A 26,861-nucleotide genomic window follows, 5' to 3' on the forward strand; every position below is an offset into this window, starting at 1 on the left:
TTTCAACTTCTACATATTATAGTCTATGACCCAAAGTGATGGCACACTTGAAATTGTTCAAGAAAATAAAGTATTTCTCCCACAACAGTTTGTAGTAACACATTTTTGCTATACATATGTTTATTTCCATTGTGTGTATTGGAACAACACAAAGAAAAACAGAGAAAAAAAGGCAAATTGGACATAATTTCACTCAACCCCAAAAAATGACTAGACAAAATTGTGGGTAAATAACTTTGTTTCAAGCATGTGATTCTTGTTTAACCCCTTAGGCCGGCGTCACACACAGCGTAAAACAATACGGTCCGTATATTACGGCCGTAATACGCTGAAAAGTCCCGAAAAAAGTGGTCCGTAGCTCCTCCGTAGGCAGGGTGTGTCAGCGTTTTTTGCGCATGGCATCCTCCGTATGTAATCCGTATGGCATCCGTACTGCGTGGTTTTCTCGCAGGCTAGCAAAACCAACATACCGCTATAGAAGTGATCCATGTGTCCCAAAAAGAAAAGAAAATATATATATACTGTCTATATATATATATATATATATATATATATATATATATATATATCAGTAGACACATATATTAGAGAGAAAAGCCGGTAATTCAGTGCGGTGTACAGTAAAATCACACTGACAGCTTACAGTAGAATAGGTAGAATAAATGTGTACACATAGAATAGGTATATATATATATATATGTCAGTGAGACACATATATGTATATATATTAATATTTATTCCAGCGCTATACAGCTTGAAAGCCGGTAATTCAATTACCGGCTTTTTCCTTCTCCTTCCTAAAACCCGACATGATTTGAGACATGGTTTACATACAGTAAACCATGTCTTCTCTCCATTTTTTTTGCAGATTCCACACTACTAATGTCAGTAGTGTCTATCTGCAAAATTTGGCCGTTCTAGCTCTTAAAATAAAGGGTTAAATGGCGGAAAAAATTGGCGTGGGCTCCCGCGCAATTTTCTCCGCCAGAGTAGTAAAGCCAGTGACTGAGGGCAGATATTAATAGCCTGGAGAGGGTCCATGGTTATTGGCCCCCCCCTGGCTAAAAATATCTGCCCCCAGCCACCCCAGAAAAGGCACATCTGGAAGATGCGCCTATTCTGGCACTTGGCCACTCTCTTCCCATTCCCGTGTAGCGGTGGGATATGGGGTAATGAAGGGTTAATGCCACCTTGCTATTGTAAGGGGACATTAAGCCTAATTAATAATGGAGAGGCGTCAATTATGACACCTATCCATTATTAATCCAATTGTAGTGAAGGGTTAAATAAAACACAAACACATTATTTAAAATTATTTTAATGAAATAAAAACAATGGGTGTTGCAGTATTTTATTCAACGCCCAATCCAGTCACTGAAGACCCTCGTTCTGTGAGTAAAAAAACATAATAAACCAACAATATACTTACCCTCCGCAGATCTGTAACGTCCAACGATGTAAATCCTTCTGAAGGGGTTAAAACATTTTGCAGCAAGGAGCTGTGCTAATGCAGGCTGCTCCTCGCTGCAAAACCCCAGGGAATGAGGCTAAAAATAGATCAATGATCTATATTTAGCTTTATTTGCGGTGAGGCGCCCTCTGCTGGCTGTTCATAGATCGTGGGAAATTACCTAGAAAGCTCCCTGGCTTTCTAGGTAATTTCCCACGATCTATGAACAGCCAGCAGAGGGCGCCTCACCGCAAATAAAGCTAAATATAGATCATTGATCTATTTTTAGCCTCATTCCCTGGGGTTTTGCAGCGAGGAGCAGCCTGCATTAGCACAGCTCCCTGGCTTTCTAGGTAATTTCCCACGATCTATGAACAGCCAGCAGAGGGCGCCTCACCGCAAATAAAGCTAAATATAGATCATTGATCTATTTTTAGCCTCATTCCCTGGGGTTTTGCAGCGAGGAGCAGCCTGCATTAGCACAGCTCCTTGCTGCAAAATGTTTTAACCCCTTCAGAAGGATTTACATCGTTGGACGTTACAGATCTGCGGAGGGTAAGTATATTGTTGGTTTATTATGTTTTTTTACTCACAGAACGAGGGTCTTCAGTGACTGGATTGGGCGTTGAATAAAATAGTGCAACACCCATTGTTTTTATTTCATTAAAATAATTTTAAATAATGTGTTTGTGTTTTATTTAACCCTTCACTACAATTGGATTAATAATGGATAGGTGTCATAATTGACGCCTCTCCATTATTAATTAGGCTTAATGTCCCCTTACAATAGCAAGGTGGCATTAACCCTTCATTACCCCATATCCCACCGCTACACGGGAATGGGAAGAGAGTGGCCAAGTGCCAGAATAGGCGCATCTTCCAGATGTGCCTTTTCTGGGGTGGCTGGGGGCAGATATTTTTAGCCAGGGGGGGGCCAATAACCATGGACCCTCTCCAGGCTATTAATATCTGCCCTCAGTCACTGGCTTTACTACTCTGGCGGAGAAAATTGCGCGGGAGCCCACGCCAATTTTTTCCGCCATTTAACCCTTTATTTTAAGAGCTAGAACGGCCAAATTTTGCAGATACACACTACTGACATTAGTAGTGTGGAATCTGCAAAAAAAATGGAGAGAAGACATGGTTTACTGTATGTAAACCATGTCTCAAATCATGTCGGGTTTTAGGAAGGAGAAGGAAAAAGCCGGTAATTGAATTACCGGCTTTCAAGCTGTATAGCGCTGGAATAAATATTAATATATATACATATATGTGTCTCACTGACATATATATATATATACCTATTCTATGTGTACACATTTATTCTACCTATTCTACTGTAAGCTGTCAGTGTGATTTTACTGTACACCGCACTGAATTACCGGCTTTTCTCTCTAACAGCGCTGCGTATTTCTCGCAAGTCACACTGCTTGTCCGTGTGTAATCCGTATTTTTCACGCTTCCATAGACTTTCATTGGCGTATTTCTTGCGCAGTACGGTGACAAACGCAGCATGCTGCGATTTTGTACGGCCGTAGAAAGCCGTATAATACTGATCAGTAAAATACGGCAAATAGGAGCAGGGGCATAGAGAATAATTGTGCCGTATTTTTTGCGAGTTTTACGGACGTAGATTCTGCGCTCTTACGTCCGTAAAACTCGCATGTGTGACGCCGGCCTTAGTGACAGAGCCAATTTGGTACTTAATGACCAAGCCAATTTTTACAATTCTGACCACTGTCAATTTAAGAGGTTATAACTCTGGAACGCTTCAACGGATCCCACTGATTCTGAGATTGTTTTTGTGACATATTGTACTTCATGATAGTGGTAACATTTCTTCGATATTACTTGTGATTATTTATGAAAAAAATGGAAATATGGCAAACAAATTTTAAATTTTGCAATTTTCAAATATTGTATTTTTGTGCCCTTAAATCAGAGAGATATGTCAGAAAAAATAGTTAATAAATAACATTTCCCACATGTCTACTTTACATCAGCACAATTTTGGAAACAATTTTTTTTTTGTTAGGGAGTTATAAGGGTTAAAATTTGACCAGCAATTTCTCATTTTTACAATTTTTTTTAGGGACCACATCACATTTGAAGTCATTTTGAGGGGTCTATATGATAGAAAATAATGAAGTGTGACACCATTCTAAAAACTACACCCCTCAAGGTTCTCAAAACCACATTCAAGAAGTTTATTAACCCTTTACGTGCGTCACAGGAACTGAAACAATGTAGAAGGAAAAAATGAACATTTAACTTTTTTTTGCAAACATTTTAATTCAGAACCATTTTTTTTATTTTCACAAGTATAAAAACAGAAATGTAACCATAAATTTTGTTATGCAATTTCTCCTGAATACGAAAATACCCCATATGTTGGGGTAAACCACTTTTTGGGCGCACCGCAGAACTTGGAAGTGAAGGAGCGCTGTTTGACTTTTTCAATGCAGAATTGGCTGGAATTGAGATTGGACGCCATGTCACGTTTAGAGAGCCCCTGATGTGCCTAAACAGTGGAAACTCCCCACAAGTGACACCATTTTGGAAACTAGACCCCTTAAGGAACTTATCTAGATGTGTGCTGAGCACTTTGAACCCCCAAGTGCTACACAGAAGATTATTAGGTATAGCCGTGAAAATAAAAAATCGAATTTTTTCTACAAAAATGATCTTTTTGCCCCCAAATTTTTATTTTCACAAGGGTAACAGGAGAAATGAGACCACAAAAGTTGTTGTGCAATTTCTCCTGAGTACGTCGATTCTCAATATGTGGGGGTAAACCACTGTTTGGGCGCATCGCAGAGCTTGGAAGAGAAGGAGTGCCGTTTTACTTTTTCAATGTAGAATTGGCTGGAATTGAGATCGGACGCCATGTCGCGTTTGGAGAGCCCCTGATGTGCCTAAACAGTGGAAACCACCCACAAGTGACCCCATTTTGGAAACTAGACCCCTTAAGGAACTGATTTAGATGTGTGGTGAACACTTTAAACCCCCAGGTGCTTCACAGAAGTTTATAACGTAGAGCCGTAAAAATAAAAAAATCAAATTTTTTTCTACAAAAATGATCTTTTTGCCCCCAAATTTTTATTTTCACAAGGTTAACAGGAGAACATAGACCACAAAAGTTATTGTGCAATTTCTCCTGAGTACGTCAATACCCCATATGTGGGAGTAAACCACTGTTTGGGCGCACCGCAGAGCTTGGAAAAGAAGGAGTACCGTTTTAATTTTTCAATGTAGAATTGGCTGGAATTGAGATCGGACGCCATGTCGCATTTGGAGAGCCCCTGATGTGCCTAAACAGTAGAAACCCCCCACAAGTGGCCCGATTTTGGAAACTAGACCCCCCATGGAACTTATCTAGATGTGTGGTGAGAACCTTGAATGCCCAAGTGCTTCACAGAAGTTTAGAATGCAGAGTCGTGAAAATAAAAAATATTTTTTTTTCCACAAAAAAGATTTTTTTAGCCCCCAAGTTTTTATTTTCACAAGGGTAACAAGAGAAATTGGACCCCCAATGTTGTTGTCCAATTTGTCCTGAGTATGCTGGTACCCCATATGTGGGGGTAAACCACTGTTTGGGCGCACGGCAGAGCTAGGAAGGAAGGAGCGCCGTTTTGGAATGCAGACTTTGATAGAATGGTTTGCGGGCGTTATGTTGCGTTTGCAGAGCCCCTGATGTACCTAAACAGTAGAAACCCTCCACAAGTGACCCCATTTTGGAAACTAGATCCCCCAAGGAACTTACCTAGATGTGTGTTGAGAACTTTGAATGCCCAAGTGCTTCACAGAAGTTTAGAATGCAGAGTCAAGAAACTAAAAAATATTTTTTTCCACAAAAAAGATATTTTAGCCCCCAAGTTCTTATTTTCTCAAGGGTAAGAGGAGAAATTGGACCAGTAAAGTTGTTGTCCAATTTATCCTGAGTACGCTGATGCCCCATATGTGGGGGTAAACCATTGTTTGGGCGCAAAGCAGAGCTTGGAAGGGAAGGAGCGCCGTTTTGGAATGCAGACTTAGATAGAATGGTCTGTGGGCGTTATGTTGCGTTTGCAGAGCCCCTGATGTACCTAAACAGTAGTAACCCCCCACAAGTGACCCCGTTTTGGAAACAAGACCCCCCAAGGAACTTATATAGATGTGTGGTGAGAACTTTGAATGCCTAAGTGCTTCACAGAAGTTTATAATGCAGAGTCATGAAAATAAAAAATATTTTTTTTTCCACAAAAAAGATTTTGTAGCCTCCAAATTTTTATTTTCTCAAGGGTAATAGGAGAAATTGAACCCCAAAAGTTGTTGTCCAATTTATCCCGAGTATGCTGATGCCCCATATGTGGGGGTAACCCACTGTTTGGGCGCACGGCAGAGCTCAGAAGGGAGGGAGCACCATTTGACTTTTTGAGTGCAAAATTGGCTGTCATGTTTGGAGACCCCCTGATGTACCTAAACAGTGGAAACCCCCCAATTCTAGCTCCAACCCTAACCCCAACACACTCCTTACCCTAATCCCAACCCGATCCATAATCCTAATCACTAACCCTAACGATAATCACAACCCTTACCCCAAAACAACCCTAATGTCAACCCTAACCATTACCCTAATCAAAACCCTAAATCCAACACACCCCTAATCTTAATCTCAACCCTAACCTCAAACCTAACCCTAATCCCAATGCACCCCAATCACAACCCTAACCTTAACCCTAATCCCAAACCTAACCCTAATCCCAAGCGTAACCCTAATGCCAACCCTAATATCAACCCTAATCCAAACCCTAACCCTAATCCCAACTCTAACCCTAACTTTAGCCCCAACCCTAGCCCTAACTTTAGCCCCAACCCTAATCCTAGCCCTAAGGCTACTTTTGCACTTGCGTCGTTTGGCATCCGTCGCAATCCGTCGTTTTGGACAAAAAACGGATCCTACAAATGTGCCCGCAGGATGCGTTTTTTGCCCATAGACTTGTATTGCCGACGGATCGTTACAGATGGCCACACGTCGCGTCCGTCGTGCACTGGATCAGTTGTGTTTTGGTGGACCGTAGGCACAAAAAAAGTTCAATGTAACTTTTTTTGTACGTCACGTGCGCCATTTCTGACCGCGCATGCGTGGCCGTAACTCCGCCCCCTCCTCCCCAGGACATAGATTGGGCAGCGGATGCGTCGAAAAACTACATCTGCTGCCCACGTTGTGCACAATTTTCACAACGTGCATCGGTATGTCGGGCCGACGCATTGCGACGGCCCCGTACCGACGTGTGAAAGAAGCCTAACCCTAAATTTAACCCCAACCCTAACCCTAAATTTAGCCCCAACCCTAACCCTAAATTTAGCCCCAACCTTAACCCTAAATTTAGCCCCAACCCTAACCCTAAATTTAGCCCCAACCCTAATCCTAGCCCTAACCCTAACCCTAACCCTAGCCCTAACCCTAACCCTAAATTTAGCCCTAGCCCTAACCATAACCCTAACCCTAATTTTAGCCCCAACTGCTTTCTCCTGCCGGCCAGCAGATGGCGACAGATGGTGGGCGCACTGCGCACGCGCCCTCCATTTTCATTTACCATGAAGACACCGGCGGGCAGGAGAGGACGCAGGAGGACCCAGGGACACCGGTAAGTATAATAGGGTCCCCGAATCCCCATATTTCTCTGTCCTCTGATGTGCAATCACATCAGAGGACAGAGAATTACACATTGCTTTTTTTTTTTTGCGGTCGCCGGTAAACAGTTAATTACCGCAAAACAGGGGTTGGTAAAACCGACCCCGATCATGTTCTTTGGGGTCTCGGCTACCCCCGGCAGCCGAGACCCCAAAGATTCTCCCGCTGCCTGCCGGGGGTGCACTGCGCATGCGCCTGCCATTTTTTTTGCCAGAAAAAGATGGTGGCGCCCATCGAGAGCCACAAGGAGCACCAGGGGAGACAGGTGAGTATCGGGGGGCTATCTGGAACCCCTTTTCTCTGTCCTCTGATGTGCGATCACATCGGAGGACAGAGAAATTTAAAAGGAAATCACGTTTTTTTTTTGCGATCGCCGGTAAACGGTTAATTACCGGCGATCGCAAAAGCGGGGTCGGTAAAAAAAACCCCGAATCATGTTCTCAGGGGTCTCGGCTACCCCCGGCAGCCGAGACCCCAGAGAAAATCGGACTCTGGGGGGCGCTATTTACTTTTTCCACAGCGCCGTTAATTAACGGCGCTGTGGTTTAAGTACCCTTAACTGCCGCCATTAAAAGGCGTATCAGCGGTCGTTAAGGGGTTAAACTCACCTGTGGCAAGTAACAGTAGTGGGCAATATGAAAATCACACCTGAAACCTGATGAAAAGTGGAGAAGTTGACTCAATCATTTTATTGTGTGTCTGTGTGTGTCACACTAAGCACGGAGAACAGAAAGAGGAGGAGAGAATGGTCTGATGACTTGACAACCAAAATTGTTGAACAATATGAACAATCTCAAGGTTTTAAGCCCATCTATAGAGATCTTGATGTTTATCCTTGGTGAGTAACATAATCAAGAAGTTTACAACTCAAGGCACTTTAGCTAATCTCCCTGGACATGGACAGCAGAGAAAAATTGATGAAAACTTGCAAAACAGGATGGTCCGGATGGTAGATAAGCAGACCCAATCAAGTTCCAAAGAAATTGAAGCTGTCTTACAGGTTTAGGGTGCTTTAGTGTCAGCGAACATGTCTTTAAAAAAACATGTGTTGTTGCAATAATTTCCTAGGAGAAATATTTCATATTCTGCAACAATTTCAAGGGTGCCAATGCTTTCAATAGTAACTGTAGTTAGAGGTGACGAACTTTGTCAGAAATTTAAGTTTAGTTCAAGATATTCTCTTGGTAGGGTAGGGTTATACAAGCATATAAAAAATCGTTCAATTTCATTCAGAGAATTGGAACGACTTTTTTCTCTCTTGTCATCTGTACACAATCTATTATTTTACAACAGGAATTATTAATAATTTACAAGACCATTTTCAGTTTCCTATGTTACAGAATTGTAAAGTATCCATAAAAAGCGGATGCTATACTGTGGCTCTATAGGGAATCCAATTTTTTATGCACCTATAGACTTGACTTGGATGAGCCTCATTTGATTTCTGGAAGAAACTAGTGCATGCTGTGATTTTTTTTCACGTGTAGATTCGGTTACTGAAAATAAAATTTCATTCATCAGCACTGCCTTATTGAAAACAGTGGTCTGAGTGTGATTCGTTTTTTTAACAGACAGCACTAATACCAAAAATGCAGTTCTGTGATCAAGCCCTAAGGGTACCGTCACACTATAACATTTCGATCGCTACGACGGTACGATTCGTGACGTTCCAGCGATATCGTTACGATATCGCTGTGTCTGACACGCAGCAGCGATCAGGGATCCTGCTGAGAATCGTACGTCGTAGCAGATCGTTTAGAACTTTCTTTCATCGCTGGATCTCCCGCTGTCATCGCTAGATCGGTGTGTGTGACACCGATCTAGCGATCTAGCGATGCGATCCAGCGATGCGTTAGCTTGTAACCAGGGTAAACATCGGGTAACTAAGCGCAGGACCGCGCTTAGTTACCCGATGTTTACCCTGGTTACAAGCGTTAAACTAAAAAAAAAAAAACAGCACATACTTACATTCTGGTGTCCATCAGGTCCCTTGCCGTCTCTGCTTCCAGCACTGTGACTGCCGGCCGTAAAGTGAAAGCAGAGCACAGCGGCTGTGCTTTCACTTTCACTTTACGGCCGGCAGTCACAGTGCGGGAAGCAGAGACTGCAAGGGACGTGACGGACACCAGATGTAAGTATGTGCTGTTTGTTTTTTTTCAGTTTTACACTTGTAACCAGGGTAAACATCGGGTAACTAAGCGCGGTCCTGCGCTTAGTTACCCGATGTTTACCCTGGTTACCCAGGGACCTCGGCATCGTTGGTCGCTGGAGAGCTGTCTGTGTGACAGCTCCCCAGCGACCACACTACGATTTACCTACGATCACGGCCAGGTCATATCGCTGGTCGTGATCGTAGGTAAATCGTATAGTGTGACGGTACCCTAACACAGATCATTTTTATTGGGATTTTATTGAATTAGAGTGCGGGTGGACTCACATAAGTATGTATTTTACACCGCTGATAAATTTGCCACAATTTAAGTATAGCATTTTTCAAATTTTATTCTCAATGTTATTTATTACTTTCTCTCTCTATGTTGACTCTCTCTTTGATGAGAATGTTTCCTTAATGCTTATTAATAATGACTATGCAGTTTCTGAATTCATTTTCCATCCATTCAGCACTTCTGTTTATTTGGAGATTATAGACCATGATTTACATTGTCCTAGAACAATAGAAATGGCATCACACTGTGTTAGTGTAAGCAAATTGCTGGATGCAGTGATGCAAGAAAGGCAGAGCAAGGGTTAACAATTTAATTTAACCCCTTCATGACCCAGCCTATTTTGACCTTAATGACCTGGCCGTTTTTTGAAATTCTGACCAGTGTCCTTTTATGAGGTAATAACTCAGGAATGCTTCAATGGATCCTAGCGGTTCTGAGATTGTTTTTTCGTGACATATTGGGCTTCATGATAGTGGTAAATTTAGGTTGATAATTTTTGCGTTTATTTGTGAAAAAAATGGAAATTTGGCGAATACTTTGAAAATTTTGAATTTTTATTCTGTTAAACGAGAGAGTTATGTGACGCAAAATAGTTAATAAATAACATTACCCACATGTCTACTTTACATCAGCACAATTTTGGAAACAAAATTTTTTAGCTAGGAAGTTATAAGGGTTAAAATTTTACCAGCGATTTCTCATTTTTACAACGAAATTTACAAAACCATTTTTTTAGGCACCACCTCACATTTGAAGTCAGTTTGAGGGGTCTATATGGCTGAAAATACCCAAAAATGACACCATTCTAAAAACTGCACCCCTCAAGGTGCTCAAAACCACATTCAAAAAGTTTATTAACCCTTCAGATGCTTCACAGCAGCAGAAGCAACATGGAAAGAAAAAATGAACATTTAAATTTTTAGCAACAATTTTTTTATTTTCCCAAGGGTAAAAACAGAAATCGGACCACAAAAGTTATTGTACAATTTGTTCTGAGTACGCCGATACCCCATATGTGGGGGGAACCACTGTTTGGGCGCTCAACAGGGCTCGGAAGGGAAGGAGCGCCATTTGACTTTTTCAATGAAAAATTGGCTTCAATCTTTAGCGGACAACATGTCACGTTTGGAGAGCCCCTGTGTGCCTAAACATTGGAGCCCCCCCACAAGTGACCCCATTTTGGAAACTAGACCCCCCAATGAGCTTATCTAGATGCATAGTGAGCACTTTGAACCCCCAGGCGCTTCACAAATTGATCCGTAAAAATGAAAAAAGTACTTTTTTTTCACAATAAATTTATTTTAGCCTCAATTTTTTCATTTTCCCATGGGCAACAGGATAAAATGGATCCTAAAATGTGTTGGGCAATTTCTCCTGAGTACACCGATACCTCATATGTGGTCACAAACCACTGTTTGTGCACGCAGCAAGGCTCAGAAGGAAAGGAGCGCCTTTTGACTTTTGAATGAAAAATTAGCTCCAATCGTTAGCGGACACCATGTCGCGTTTGGAAAGCCCCTGTGAACCTAAAGATTAGAGCTCCCCCACAAGTGGCCCCATTTTAGAAACTAGACCCCCCAAGGAACTTATCTAGATGCATAGTGAGCACTTTGAACCACCAGGTGCTTCACACATTGATCCAAAAAAATGAAAAAGTACTTTTTAAATAAAAAAAAAAATTCATTTAGCCACAATTTGTTCATTTCCACAAAGGCAGCAGGATAAAATGGATCCTAACATTTATTGGGCAATTTCTCCTCAGTACACTGATACCTCACATGTGGGGGTAAACTACTGTTTAGGCACACGTAGGTCTCGGAAGGGAAGGAGCGCCATTTGACTTTTTCAATGAAAAATTAGCTCCAATCATTAGCGGACACCATGTCGCGTTTGGAGAGCCCCTGTGTGCCTAAACATTGGAGCTCGACCACATGTGACCCCATTTTGGAAACTAGACCTCCAATGGAACTAATCTAGATGTGCGGTGACCACTTTAAACCCCTAAGTGCTTCACAGAAGTTTATAACGCGAAGCCGGAAAATAAAAAAAACATTTTTCTTTCCTCAAAAATTATTTTTTAGCCCGCAATTTTTTATTTTCACAAGAGTAACAGGAGAAATTGGACCCCAAAAGTTGTTGTCCAGTTTGTCCTGAGTACACCGATACCCCATATGTGGGGTGGAACCACTGTTTGGGTACACGTCGGGGCTCGGAAGGGAAGTAGTGACGTTTTGGAATGCAGACTTTGATGGAATGGTCTGCGGGCATCATGTTAGGTTTGCAGAGCCCCTGATGTGCCTAAACAGTAGAAACCCCCAACAAGTGACCCCATTTTGGAAACTAGACCCTCCAAGGAACTTATCTAGATGTGTTGTGAGAACTTTGAACCGCCAAGTGCTTCACAGAAGTTTACAACGCAGAGCCGTGAAAATAAAAAATCATTGTTCTTTCCTCAAAAATTATGTTTTAGTAAGCAATTTTTTTATTTTCACAAAGGTAACAAGATAAATTGGACCCCAATAGTTGCTGCAAAGTTTGTCCTGAGGGTAAACAACTATTTGGGTGCACGTCAGGGCTCGGAAGGGAGGAAGCACCATTTGACTTTTTGAACGCAAGATTGGCACCATGTTGCGTTTGGAGACCCCTGATGTACCTAAACAGTGGAAAGCCCTCAATTCTAACTTCAACACTGACCCCAACACACCCCTAACCCTAATCCCAACTGTAGCCATAACCCTAATCGCAACCCTAACCCCAACACACCCCTAACCACAACCCTAACCCCAACACACCCGTAACCCCAATCCCAACCCTAACCCTAATCCTAACCCTAATCCCAACCCTAACCCTAATCCCAACCCTAACCACAACTTTAACCCCAACACACCCCTAACCATAACCCTAACCACAAGCCCAATCTTAACCCTATTTTCAACCCTAACCCTAAGGCTATTTGCCCAAGTTGCGGATTTGTGTGAGATTTTTCCGCACAATTTTTAAACAATCCGCAGGTAAAAGGCACTGTGTTTTACCTGCGGATTTACACTGGATTTCCAGTGTTTTTTGTGTGGATTCCTATTGAGCCTCCCCACTGGGCCTCATCCATGTTTATTCTGGTCATTTTTTCTGGTCATTTTTTTCTTATCATGATTTTTGGGTCTTTTCCAGGATGATCTTGGACATATGAATAGGGCCCTGTCACTGTCCCTCGATGTGGGTGTCCCTCCCCCCTCTGCAGGGATCAGCCAGCATATGCCCATTGTGAGGATCCTCCCTCCCGAGTGGAGGTTATGGTAGGATCCATTATCTTTGTTTGAGAAATGACCCGGTATGAAAAGCAGTGCAGCATGTTCATGACTGACATTTGTCACATCCGGGAAGAGATTATGAAAACTTCTCCTGTTCATTACGCTGTAGATGGGGCTTTATACAGCCCAAGGCAGCGAGACTCCGGGACTCCGGAACGCTAATATACAGCAGGGGCGCCTGGACCTGAGGTTACGGTCGGGCGCCGCACTGCTAAGGCAACCGGACAGGTGCGCCACACCGGAAGTGAGGCGCATGGCGCAATGAGACGCCACAATACCGGTGGTTTGTATGGGCAGTGTGCTGCCATGGCAATGGGACAGCACGCGTCGCCGGAAGTGACGCGTGCGGTCCAAGATGTGCGTTCCAAGAGGACGCACAGGAAATGACGTCAAGTAAGCCCGGGCCCGGTTAACGGGGGCGGGCTATTTAAATAACAGAAACGCCACTATACAGTGATCATTGGCATACCCCTAGGTTTAAGGCCCCCACGGAGGTGGAGGGACGTCGTATCGGTTTCCCCTGATGAGTCCATAAAACGAAACGCGTAGGGAAGAATGCGGTTGATGTTTTGGGGTTAATTCACACGCCTGACAGCTTGGATGGGTATATGTGTGGTCAAAACTGTGGACTCCCCCCTCCCAGATGCTGCGGATGTGAGTAGATCTTTCCGTTACAAGGGAACTAGAGGTGAGATCGTTCCAATTTTTCTTTATGTACTGTGTATGGCTCTGTATTAACTACAAAGACAGGATACATGCACCTTTACCGCACCTTCATGGTTTTTTATATGCGGTGAGAGATACTACTTGTACATGTTACATGCTCCTTCTTGGGAGATTTTTCCCTTTCAAGACTGACACTGAGGCGTCCATGTGGACAGTCTGAGGGATCCTACTATCCGCAGATTCCATGTATGTGGGAATCTATTCTGTGAGTCCTTTGTTTGTTTACCTATATGTGGTTGATTATACCGATTTTAGCCTTATATATTAAAAGTTAATTTTTATTATTAGTCACACCCTGCTTTGATACATGGATTCCTATTGAGGAACAGGTGTAAAACGCTGCAGAATCCGCACAAAGAATTGACATGCTGCGGGAAATACAAAGCAGCGTTTCCACGCGGTATTTTCCGCACCATGGGCACAGCAGATTTGGTTTTCCATAGGTTTACATGGTACTGTAAACCTGATGGAAAACTGCTACAAATCCACAGTGGCCAATCCGCTGCGGATCTGCAGCCAAATCTACACCGTGTGCACATAGCCTAATTCTAACTCTAACCCTAATTCTAACCCTAGCCCTAACCCTAACCCTAGTTCTAACCCTAGCGGAATTTTTTTTTATATATTTTCTTTATGTTATTATTGTCCCTACCTATGGGGGTGATAAAAGGGGGGTATTTACTATTTTTTTTTATTTTGATCACTGTGATAGGTTTTATCACAGTGATCAAAATATACCTGGAACGAATCTGCCGGCTGGCAGATTCGGCGGGCGCACTGTGCAAGCGCCCGCCATTTTGGAAGACTGCGGCACCCATGGAGAAGATGGACACCGGGAGGCTCGGTTAGTATGAGGGGGAGATCGGAGCACGGGAGGGTGGGATCGGAGCATGGGGGCGCGGACAGGAGGATGGGGAGCTGACATTACGACGGAGGGGAGTGGAGCACAGGACGGAGGACTGGGGAGGAGAGCGGTGGTGGTGGGGGGGGCAGATCAGGGTTTCCAGCCATGGCCGATGATATTGCAGCATCGGCCATGGCTGGATTGTAATATTTCACCAGTTTTCATAGGTAAAATATTACAAATCGCTCTGATTGGCAGTTTCTCTTTCATCAGCCAATCAGAGCGATCGTAGCCACAGGGGGGTGAAGCCACCCCCCCTGGGCTGAAGTACCACTCCCCCTGTCCCTGCAGATCGGGTGAAATTGGAGTTAACCCTTTCACCCGACCTGCAGGGACGCGATCCCTCCATGACGCCACATAGGCGTCACAGGTCGGATTGGCACCGACTTTCATGACGCCTACGTGGCGTCACAGGTCGGGAAGGGGTTAACAGTGAAGGTACTCACATGGAGATAAACAGTTAAATAAAAAATGAAGGAAAGGGAAACAATGGCAATGCAGCAACAGTTCACTTAATAAACTTATCATGTCCTTGATTTCCTCAGCAGCAAATGATCCAATCAAGGTTGCAGTTTCAGCTTATGAAATGTCCTCAGAGGAGGCTCCACAGCTCATGAGTTATGATCCATCTTCTGGCGACAGCGGGCGGTCTTCGGTTTTTCCCGCTGAGCCCCTAGTCCATTTAACTACGGAGCAAAAGAGTAAAGTTCTCGGCAAGGTTCCTCGCGGCACGCATTTCTCTGAGCAGCTGTCATCAACTGAATGGCTGTTCTGCACAGCTCTGCTCAGCATGCGCTCCTCTATGTGCCAGCCGAAGAGAGGATTGCTGCAGTAGTCTCTATCCCACACGGGTGCCGCTGTGCATCTGTCAGCAGTGGGAGACGCACCTCAGGGTTCTGCACAGGGCCCTCGCTCCTCTGCATGAGTGCTGCACTCTGCTTAGCCGGGCGCTCAGTGCTCTCACTGGCTCAGTGGCACATACACGAAAGCACTGCCACAGTTTTACTCCGCGCTGTCTCATACTGTGGAGCGCACCGCCACGCCTGCCTCTGCACTCACTGCCAGCAGGAAACTGTTTCTTTGTGCGCTTTCTCCTCAATTGCCTGGCTTAGTCACACCCCTTTTTCTGAGGCATGGGGCCTGTACTGTCCCCTATTCTTTCCCCCTGGCAACATGGGATGCATCCTCAGGAGTTCCGGACCCAGCATGATGCAGGCACCTGCCACCCGGTCTTCCTCCTTACATTAGGGCATCATATTTTGTGGGGGAACTATTTTAATTCAAATGCGTATGGGCAACCAAAATTTCTCCAAGAGTTCTTGTAGGATTCATCTGGGAAATTGACATGTCTGCATAACAGTCTATCTACACTGTCTGCATATTTCCCAAATGGGCTAAATCAAGCTGGAGATTGCAAGATTTGGGGAACCGTCCTCATGTCCTAAGGGGCATGTCCCGACTTCAACTGTATGTGAGCCCTCAGGACACAGATATAGTTGAATAAATGTTGTCACCTGTTAGTTCCCTGCACCACCATGAATCATGTGACCTGGACCAGTATTTCATTCATGCCTGTTGAATCAGTCAACTGGTAGGGTGGAGCTTCCATTTTTACTGAGCAGAAGCTCTGATTTGTGGAAAGCCTGTCAGCTGACATGTGCTCCACCAATAAGCAAAAGGAAACCTTTGCACTCACAGAGTCACATGTAGAAGACAGAGGCAGCTGATTCCTCATTGGCATTTGAGATGATTGGAAGTTTCGAATTTCCATATCCATCTGGATTGTGATGATGAGGCAAAAGCATAATTTTAACCTATTTGACCAGGGATATATTATTACGTCATAGCAATTGCCTGCGCACACGTGATCGCAGCATTCTGGAAGCCAGCCGCAAGGTCCCGATCGCTGCCATGGTGACCCGATGTTGTCATGATGACATCCGGGTCACCAGAGCTAGGAATGTTGCTTTATCATGGGCAGTAGATGATCAGCAACTTTCTCAGTCAGAGCAGACCTGACAGTTTGTACAGTACAGCGATACTGCTGCATCCCCATGCCATACAAGCAATCAGCCTGCAAAAAATGATAGTTCTATTTTTTTTAAACATTTTTCTAAATAATTGTACACAAAATCTAAAATAATAATAAAAAAATCAAAAGATATTGTATCCATAAATAAATATTTGTATGAAAAAATATATATTTACAAAAAAAGTACTCATATTTGGCATTGCTGCATCCGCAACGACCTGACCTATAAAACTGTTATAAAACTGACCTAGTTAACCCTTTTAGTAAACACCATATAAAAACTAACTAAAAAACAAGGCAAAATACACTGCTTTATCATTACACCGCCGAACAAAAAGTGGAATAAAACTGATCAAAAAGATGGATATAAATAAACATGGTTCTGCTGAAAATATCATTTTGGGCCGCAAAAAAATGGCACAACACAGCTCCATCAGTGTAAAAATAAAAAAGTTATAGCTCTCAGAATAGAGCGATACAAAAATAATATTTTTTTCCATAAAATAGCTTTTATTGTGTAAAAAAGCTAAAACATAAAAAAAGATATAAATGAAGTATCTCTGTAATCACACTGACCTGAATAATAAAACTGACTTTCAATTTTACCACACACAGAACAGCATAAAACCCACTAGAAAAAAATTCCTGAATTGCTGTATTTTTTTCATTCTGCCTCTCAAAAATTGGAATAGAAAGCGATCAAAAAATGTAGTGTGCCCGAAAAAGGTACCAATAAAAATGTCAATTCATCAAAAAAAAAAGCCATCAGGTGGCTTTGTGAGCCAAAATATGGAAAAATTATAGCTCTCAAAATATAGTGATGCAAAAACAATTTTTTGCAGCAAAAAGCGTATTTTAGTGTGTGACAGCAGCCAAACGTAATAAGCCAATATAAATCTGGTATCGCTGTAATCGCACCACCCTGAAAAATAAAGTTGCCTAATCACTTATACCGCACGAGAAACAGTGTAGAAAATAAATAAAACCAATTTTTCACCTGCTGTTGATTTTTTCATTTTGCCTCTCAAAGATTGTAGTAAGGCTTAGCCCATATTTATCCTACGAACTACGCTGAGGTGCTTGCATCGGGGTTTCTGTGTAAATCTCTGAAATATGGGATTCAGAAGGAAACCCTGGAGAAAGATTTCCTATAATGAGGCAGATGGAGGCATTGTGGACGTCGTCTTACCTGTGATCCGGCGGTGTCCGTCTTTTTAGGATTGCATAAAAGTGCCATCGGCCACAGTTCTGTGCACTTCTTAAAAGAAGGACAACGCTGAACAGAGGCCAGAAGGAGTCCAGAGTAACTCTGCTGCCTCATTATGCTGTAGTGAATGTATTCCTCGGGGGTTACATCTGAATCACGTCACTCAGAGATTTAAATGGAAACCCCAAAGTAAGTGGTCAGTGTGCCATATAAATATTTTCCCAAACGTTATGTAAAATATTTCCAATAAAAGATTCAACTCAATCCACAAAAAAGCAAGCCCTCACTCAGGTCAGTCATCTGTTAACAGAAATATATGGGTTTTCAAATCTAAATGCCTCCTCTCTTCTGAGCCCCACAGAGTACCTAATCCACATATATGTGCATTCCTCCAGAAGCACAGGCTGGGCACAACATACTGGTGACTGCAACGTACTGGTGACTGCACTGCAACGTACTGGTCACTACAGCGTATTGGTCACTAAAACGGCAGCTTGCAATTTTCACTCTGCAACATTCATTGCTGCTTGTTTCTGGAAAATATATACAGATTCAAAATCATCACTATACCTGTAGATAAATTTCACAAAGGTTATAATTTTCAAAATGGGGTCACTTGAGGGTGGATTCTGCTCTTCTAGTACTTAGGGGCCTCTGTAAACTGTTTTAGGAACATCTGTGCTCAAGGAGGCAATTAACGCTAAATTCCTCCCGAGTCTCTCCGTATGGCTAAGTACTACTGTACAGCCACATATGGGGTAATTCCACGTTCAGTAGAAATTGTAAGTCAAATTTTGTTGCCATTTTTACCCACTTGTGTGAAAATGTAAAATCTGGGGCTAAAACAAAATTTTGGTGGCAAAAATGTAGTTATTTTTTCTTCACTGCCCAATGGTATGAAATCCTGACACACTAGTGGTGTCAATATGATCACTAGGGTTGAGCGACGTTTACTTTCATAGGATCGGGTCGGGTTTCACGAAACCCAACTTTCTCAAAAGTCGGGTCGAGTGAAATCGGCCGATCCTATAGAAAAGTCGGGGTCGGGGTCGGCCGAAACACGAAACCCAATGCAGTGCAATGGGATACTATGGTTCCCAGGGTCTGAAGGAGAGGAAACTCTTCTTCAGGCCCTGGGATCCATATTTAAGTGTAAAATAAAGAATTAAAATAAAAAATATTGCTATACTCACCCTCTGACGCGCCCTTAGGACCTTAGATGACGTCGCGGCTTGTGATTGGTCGCGCGACCACCCAGGTGACCGCTCACGCGACCAATCACAAGCCGCGACGTCACCGAAGGTCATTCAAGCACTGATTCTTAGGAAGGAAGGCTGCCGGAAAGAAGCATGGCGCGTCCGAGGGTGAGTATATTCCTATTAGGTATATGCTCACCCTCGGACGCGCCCTGCTTCTTTCCGGCAGCTTTCCTTCCTAAGAATCAGCGCTTGAATGACCTTCGGTGACGTCACGGCTTGTGATTGGTCACGTGAGCGGTCACATGGGCGGTCGCGCGACCAATCACAAGCCGCGACGTCATCTAAGGTCCTTCATGCGCTGATTCTAAGGAAGGCTGCCGGTTAGTACCAGGGCGCGTCAGAGGGTGAGTATAGCAATATTTTTTATTTTAATTCTTTATTTTACACTTAAATATGGATTCCGATATCGATTTCTGATATTGCAAACATATCGGAACTCGGTATCGGAATTCCGATACCAGATTCAGAAGATCGCCGACCTCATGGCCGACCCCACACAGGGGTCGGGTCGGGTTTCATGAAACCCGACTTTGCCAAAAGTCGGCGACTTCTGAAAATGGCCGACCCATTTCACTCAACCCTAATGATCACTGCACCCATAGATTAATTACCTGAGAGATGTAGTTTGCAAAATGGAATTACTTATTGGGGGTTCTGCTGTGTTAGCACCTCATGGGCTCTCCCAGTGGGTCATGGCTCCTGCAAACCAAAACAGGTTTTCCTTGCCTTCTGAGCTTTGCACTGTGTCTGAAAAACATTTCCCGATCTTATGTAGGGTATTGGTGCATTCAGGAAAACATGGACCTCAGTTTTAAAAAAAAGAATCCTATTAGCCCTTAGAAAAATTAAAAACTTGAGGCTAAAACAACATATTAGTGGTAAAAATGTAATTTATTCTTTCTTCACCGCTCAATGGTATAAAATTCTGGGGTGTACTGTATATGTGGTGTCAATATCGTCACTTCACCCCTATATGAATTCATTTGGGAATGTAGTTTGTAAAATGAGTTCACATATAGGGGGTTTCTGTTGTTCTGGCACCTCAGGGGCTCTACCAATGTGACATTACAGCAAAATCCAAACTCCAATATGGCACCTCTTAACTTCTGAGCTTTGCACTGTGCCTCAAAACTAGTATTCCCCCATATGGTGTATCAGCGTACTCAGGAGAAATTGCACAACAAATTGTATTGTGCAATTTCACCTGTTCCTCTTATGAAAATGAAAAATTTGGAGCCAAAATAACATTTTTTTTGGAGAAAATGTGATTTTTTTTATTTTCATGGCTTATCGTTATAAACTTCTGTGAAGCACCAGGGGTTCAAGGTGCTCAGAACACATCTAAATTCATTCATTGAGGGGGTCTAGTTTCCAAAACTGGGTAAATTTTGGGGGGGTATTCCACTTTTTATACACATCAGGGGCTTTCCAAATGGGACATGACATCCGCTAATAATTCAAGCAAATTTTGCATTCAAAAAGTCAAATGACACTCCCTCCCTTCTGAGCTCTGCCATGTGCCCAAACAGTGGTTTACTCCCTCATATGGGGTATAAGTATGCTCCGTAGAAACAACACAACAAATTTTGGGATCCATTTTTTTCTTGTTACCCTTTGTGAAAATTTAAAAAAAATTGGATCTGAAGTAAAGTTTTTGTGAAAAAAAGTTAAATGTTCATTATTTTTCCACATTCCAAAAATTCCTGTGAAGCACCTGAAATTCTTCTAGACCCACGCTACAAGATGAAGTGGAGAGGTATTCTAAAATGTTTTATACCAAAAGGCCATTGTAGAAAATATGCTGAAAAAATTCCCATCTGACAATGCTAACAGCAGGGAGCAAGTTTCCTGGCCCAACCAAGGAGGAGAGGTTAAGGAGAGACACACCATGTACAGAAGAGGCAGGGGTACACTTTCAAAGGCCTGGTATAATTTCATGACACCCTCCCAGCATCCAGGCCCTCATGAAGGACTCCCAGACTATAAGAAAAAAGATTCTCTGGTCTGATGAGATGAAGATAGACGTTTTTGGTGATAATTGTAAGCGTTATGTGTGGAGAATGTGTGGGGAATGCCTGGAAACAAGAGGGATCTCTTTGGCAGGTAAACCTCATACACAACACCTTCTGAATCTAGGCCAGGAGGGGGAGCTCAAAACCCTGTTTTAGGGCAGCTTCCCTGGATAAAGATCCTGGTTTGGAGGAAGAGCTAGTTTAGTCTGGATCAGACAGTTTGGAGAGCAGACAGGAAAGAAGCAGAGGAGAGATTTCAGGGCTCAAGGATGCTGCAAGTGAGCCTCCGAGGTGCCAAAGCGCAGAAACCAGGCTAGAGTGGAACTGTAGGACACCTAGCAGAACTGGAGGGCACAGAACTACACGTATAATGCCCAAATTAAGCCTGTTGTATAGCAGCACCCTGGAGTCAGTGTGCAGAGACCCCAGAAGGAACGTCTCAAGCTGCCTACCATACAGGTACCTGTCCCAGAACAGGGGAAGGAACCAGGACCTTGTTAGGACATTACAGACAGCAAGGGACTGTAGCAAGCACACAGTGGAGGGCTCCCAACCTGACTTGCCAAGGGGATTCCACTTGTTTCCGGTTTGCCTGGACTCCTAATGTACCTGTTGCCAGTACCCTGGACTGTGGCCTGCCAACTACAGTAAACCAGTAAACTTTACAACTTGTGTCCTTTACTCATTGACCAGCAAACACCATCATCACCATACACTCTAGTACCCCTGGGGACCCTGATTCACCTGTGGGAAGCGCCACCATCATTGCTGCAACAACATCCCCTAGAGGACCCCTTTAAAGCAGCGTTGGTCCCCCTATTGACCGAACACCACAGATGGCATCTCGACAGACTTATTCACAATTCCCCTTTTAAAGATCGTTCCCTTTTACAGTGAGTCCCAGGGTCACGGATCGGGTCTCAGCCATTGTGACATCCCCTTTAATAGCCGACCGGACCTGGTACCGAGTACCCTGCCCAGGTGGGCGACTCATCTTCATGGCTGTCTACCAACGTTCACCTTCCAACCTGATGGAACTGAAGATGATCAGCAAGGAAGAATGGCAGGGGATCCCCAATCCAGGTGTGAAAAACTTGTTACATCACTCCCAAGAAGACTCATGGCTGTACTAGCTCAAAAGAGTGCTTCTACTCAATACTGAGCAAAGGGTCTGAATTTACAAAATGACTCCATTGAAACAAAGAGTGAGAAATTTAAAGGGGTATGAATACATTCCGTACCCACTGTATCGATCTATTGTAGGAATCTGTACTCACTTGGCAGCGGTTGAGGTAGGCACAGGAAGCGTTTTTGTTGAAACGTCCAAGCAAGTTTATTAAAACTGCATAAACCGCTCTGAATAGCCAAAACAAAAGAACAGCCTATTCCAGCACAAAATGAAAAGCAAACAGAAAAAATAAACAGTCCATGTAGTATTTTGTGTCCGCCCACTCAGTTCAATGTCTTTAGCACACACACTGAAGGTCTCCACACCTCCAGCCACAGACATAGAATAAGTCATTTGTAGTGTTGAGCGATACCTTCCGATATTCATAAGTATCGGTATCGGATTGTATCGACCGATATTCGAAAAATATCGGATATCGCCGATACCGATACCCGATACCAATGCAAGTCAATGGGACCAAAATATCGGAATTAAAATAAACCCTTTCTTTCCTTGTAGGTTAATTCTACATGAAGGAAAACAACTAAGAATAATGTAGGATGTATTGGGGGAGGTGGAGGAGACATTAAAGGCATAGAGGTTTAGCCCAAGCTCCTCTATACAATCCTATAGTGTTTTCCCACAATCTAGCTGTATACGGATGGGAAGTCACTAATAGGATAAATTTGAACAAATGTGCAGCTGGCTACACTAATTGAAAAATGGACAATGGAGCGGTATGAGGCAGTGATGCACCCTGAGCTGACTACAACCAGTGGTGGCTGCAGACCAGACTACAGAGTGAGCTGCTCTCACACAGACACCTTGCAGACACCAGTGAACAGCGCTGCAAGCCAAAAACAAGGTTCTCACACAGCGGTTGCTAAATTAGCCTGGGTAAAGCACAATGAAGCAAATCGCTATCTCTAAACTGGCTCTCAGTCAGAACACAGCGTCCTGTCGGTAACTGAATTCACAGCAGAGTGAACCCAAAATGGCAGCAGCGACTTTTATAGTGCATTCTGACATCATTTCAGCAGCCAATCCCAGCCGTGCCAGTAGTTACATGCCTACCATGCAGAACAGGATGTGCCCACACTTCTAATCATTCCTCATTGGCTGAATTCTGGCTGTTTTAATTATAGGAATTCAGAATTGGCAAAGGTACCAATTCCCCAGCCAGCCGGGTATGAGAACGCTTGGAATGGCACACCCCACATGCAATCACAAACTTTTTAATATCTGATACCATAGAGGGCCACCAGAAACCCCTAGCATCTGCCCCCCACGTAGCTGCAATCCCAGGATGGGCACTTAACACAGAATCGTGAAAATCCTGCAGGAGTCTGAGACAGAACCGTTCTGGTACAAACAATTTACCTGGGGGTTTACTACCAGGAGCCCGGGTTTTGGCCTCCAAATCTCTCTCTGCAAATTGGATGAGATTTCAGCCACCACTACTCCTGGTTGAAGAATGGAGGAGGGGGGTTCTGGAGGGGACACAGAATCAAAGATTTGGGATACAGCATCAGCCTTAATATTTTTAGATCCCGGGTGTAATGTGATGGTAAATTGAAATTGAGAAAAAAAAAGCCCCCGATCCTGTCTGGGGGTCAATCTCCTGGCAGACTCGATATAAACCAAATTTTTATGATCAATGATAACTGTAATGGGGTGGATGGCCCCCTCCAGGAATTGCCTCCATTCTTCAAAAGCCAACTTAACCGTCAACAATTCCCTATTGCCAACATCATAGTTTCTCTCAGCCGGATATAATTTTTTTTTTAGAAAAGAAGGTGCATGGCTTCAGATTAGTGAATGTGGAAGGACCCTGAGACAAAACTGTCCCCACCCCCACCTCTGAAGCGTTAGCCTCCACAATAAAGGGTCTTGACGGATTGGGTTGTACCAACACAGGAGCTGAAGTAAAACTTTTTTTAGTGTCAGGAAATAATTTTTTGCAGCCATGGACCAATTTTTCACTTCAGCCCCCTTGAGGGTGAGGTCCGTCAAAGGCTTTACCACCTGTGAAAAATCCTTAATGAACTTCCTAGAGAAGTTAGCAAAGCCCAAAAATTGCTGCAACTCCTTCAAGTCATGAGGCTGCACCCAATCCGTAATGGCCCGGACCTTTTCAGGATCCATGTGGAATCCCTCCCCTGACAGAATTAAACCCAGAAAAGGCAGTTCTTGCACAAAAAATGAACATTTTTTCAGTTTAGCATATAAATGATTCTCCCTTAGTCTCCTAAGAACCATACACAGATGGCGCAAGTGTGTTTGACTGTCCATTAAGTACACTAAAATGTCATCCAGGTAGACGACCACATAACGCCCAATTAGGTCAGAGAAACATTAATGAAATTTTGAAAAACAACAGGAGTGTTAGTGAGACAAAAGGGCATAACTAAGTTTTAAAAAAGCCCCTCAGTTGTCAGGAAAGCTGTTTTCCATTCATCCCCTTGTCGGACCCTTATAAGGTTATAAGCCCCTCGTAAATTATGCATAGAGAATCATTTGGCCCCTGTGAATTAGTTACATTAATCGGGGAAGAGGGTACATGTTTTTTACAATAATTTTGTTCAGTTCCTGAAAGTCGAGGCACGAAAGCAAACCACCATCTTTTCTTTTTGCAAAAAAGAACCCCGCTGCCACGGGTGAAACAGAAGGCTGAATATGCCCCTTGCGGAGACTCTCTGCTTTGTACTACTTCATGGCTTGATGCTCAGGCCCAGACAAATTAAGCAGGCGAGCCTTGGGTAACTTGGCTCCCTGGACTAAATCAATGGCACAACCGAAAGGTCTTTGTGGTGGAAGCGCCTCAGCCTTGCTTTCTGAAAACACGTCTTCAAAGTCCTTCAGGTATTCCGGAATACCCTTCAGACCGACAGATGACACAGATACAGATTTTACAGGGGTGACAAGAGGTACCAGATTACAACATATACCGTTATCCTTACATCCCCACTGAGTGGTCTCCCCATCACCCAATCAATGATAGGATTATGGCATTGAAGCCAAGGCATCCCTAGTAACTGTCTAGTAGGCAAATTATCTTGAACAAAACAACTTTATTTTTCCACATGAGTAGAACCCACTTTCAGATAAAAAACTTCAGACATGAAACAAATTCTGTCTCGAGTGAGAGGAGATGAGTCAATAGCTTACTATACTAATAAATAAGCTAAGGGAAAAGAATAATGTTTTACAGTAGAAAAACCCCCCATAAAAAATAGATACTTTATTAGATAACAATAATTGAAAAAATAAGGATAAAAACCTAAAAACCCTATCTAATACGACAGTCCTCCAGGGGAGAAGAATATAATCCCCTAGAGTAATTCCTAATGAATGCTGGTAGAATGCCCCACACGAAAAATATAGATATCAAGACATAAACGTGATTAAACAATTGTGATATCAAATAGCAGCTATAAGGGTGTATGGATATGAGTGAAAATATCCCTACAAGCTACAAAAAATAATCCTAAAGGCTGATACTACCTAGATGCGGAGGTTGGCACCCTAGGAGAAGTGATGAGAATGGCGCCCCCGCTCGTACGACGACTATCCCTGGTCTCCTACCTTCTCTCTATAAGAGATAGGTAAAGGAACAGAAGGCCAGATGGCTGAAAATAACGTGTGGAAATATGTGATACCAATTATACAGCAACTCCGGCCCTCCCCTCCAATGTGATGTAAGGCCCAAGGATAGAAGAACTACCTATGATATCACTATATATACCAATGATAACAAATTGAAACTACAGGACATACAAAATAAACCAGCACTGTTGTTGGCTGACCGATAATCTCATATGAAAGATCCGCAACCAATGTTAATTTGGACTGACTAATAATATACAGAATACATATACCATATATATATATAACAAAGCGCCACCACATACACCTAGATAAATGATAAATAAATAAATTCAGCAATGTGGATAATGCAGTTAATACAAAATATAATCAAAATAGTTATAATATACTCATCTGCTGCATTCAATCGTCCACAGCTGATGGTAAATCCAGATATAGTGGCTCAAAACATGATGAACGGGCGAACAAAACCTCCAAAACACCTCTCGACGCGTTTCCCCCACATAGTTGGGTTCATCAGGAGAGACAAGATAGCGACATGGCAGTATAAAGTTGTAAAGATAGAGCCCTACAACTTTATACTGCCATGTCGCTATCTTGTCTCTCCTGATGAACCCAACTATGTGGGGGAAACGCGTCGAGAGGTGTTTTGGAGGTTTTGTTCGCCCATTCATCATGTTTTGAGCCACTATATCTGGATTTACCATCAGCTGTGGACGATTGAATGCAGCAGATGAGTATATTATTACTATTTTGATTATATTTTGTATTAACTGCATTATCCACATTGCAGAATTTGTATGTCCTGTAGTTTCAATTTGTTATCATTGGTATATATAGTGATATCATAGGTAGTTCTTCTATCCTTGGGCCTTACATCACATTGGAGGGGAGGGCCGGAGTTGCTGTATAATTGGTATCACATATTTCCACACGTTATTTTCAGCCATCTGGCCTTCTGTTTCTTTACCTATCTCTTAAAGGGAGAAGGTAGGAGACCAGGGATAGTCGTCGTACGAGCGGGGGCGCCATTCTCGTCACTTCTCCTAGGGTGCCAACCTCCGC

The 26,861-nt window shown here is 43.2% G+C and overlaps 1 protein-coding gene across 1 annotated transcript in view; it reads left to right on the top strand.

The window, feature by feature from the left end:
• The window catches only part of MMRN1 (multimerin 1), a 208,986-nt gene that overhangs the window by 153,976 nt on the left and 28,149 nt on the right, over positions 1 to 26,861 (top strand). The window lies entirely within an intron of this gene.

The sequence above is a fragment of the Ranitomeya imitator genome, chromosome 1 (genome assembly GCF_032444005.1).
Source record: "Ranitomeya imitator isolate aRanImi1 chromosome 1, aRanImi1.pri, whole genome shotgun sequence".
Lineage (NCBI taxonomy): Eukaryota > Metazoa > Chordata > Amphibia > Anura > Dendrobatidae > Ranitomeya > Ranitomeya imitator.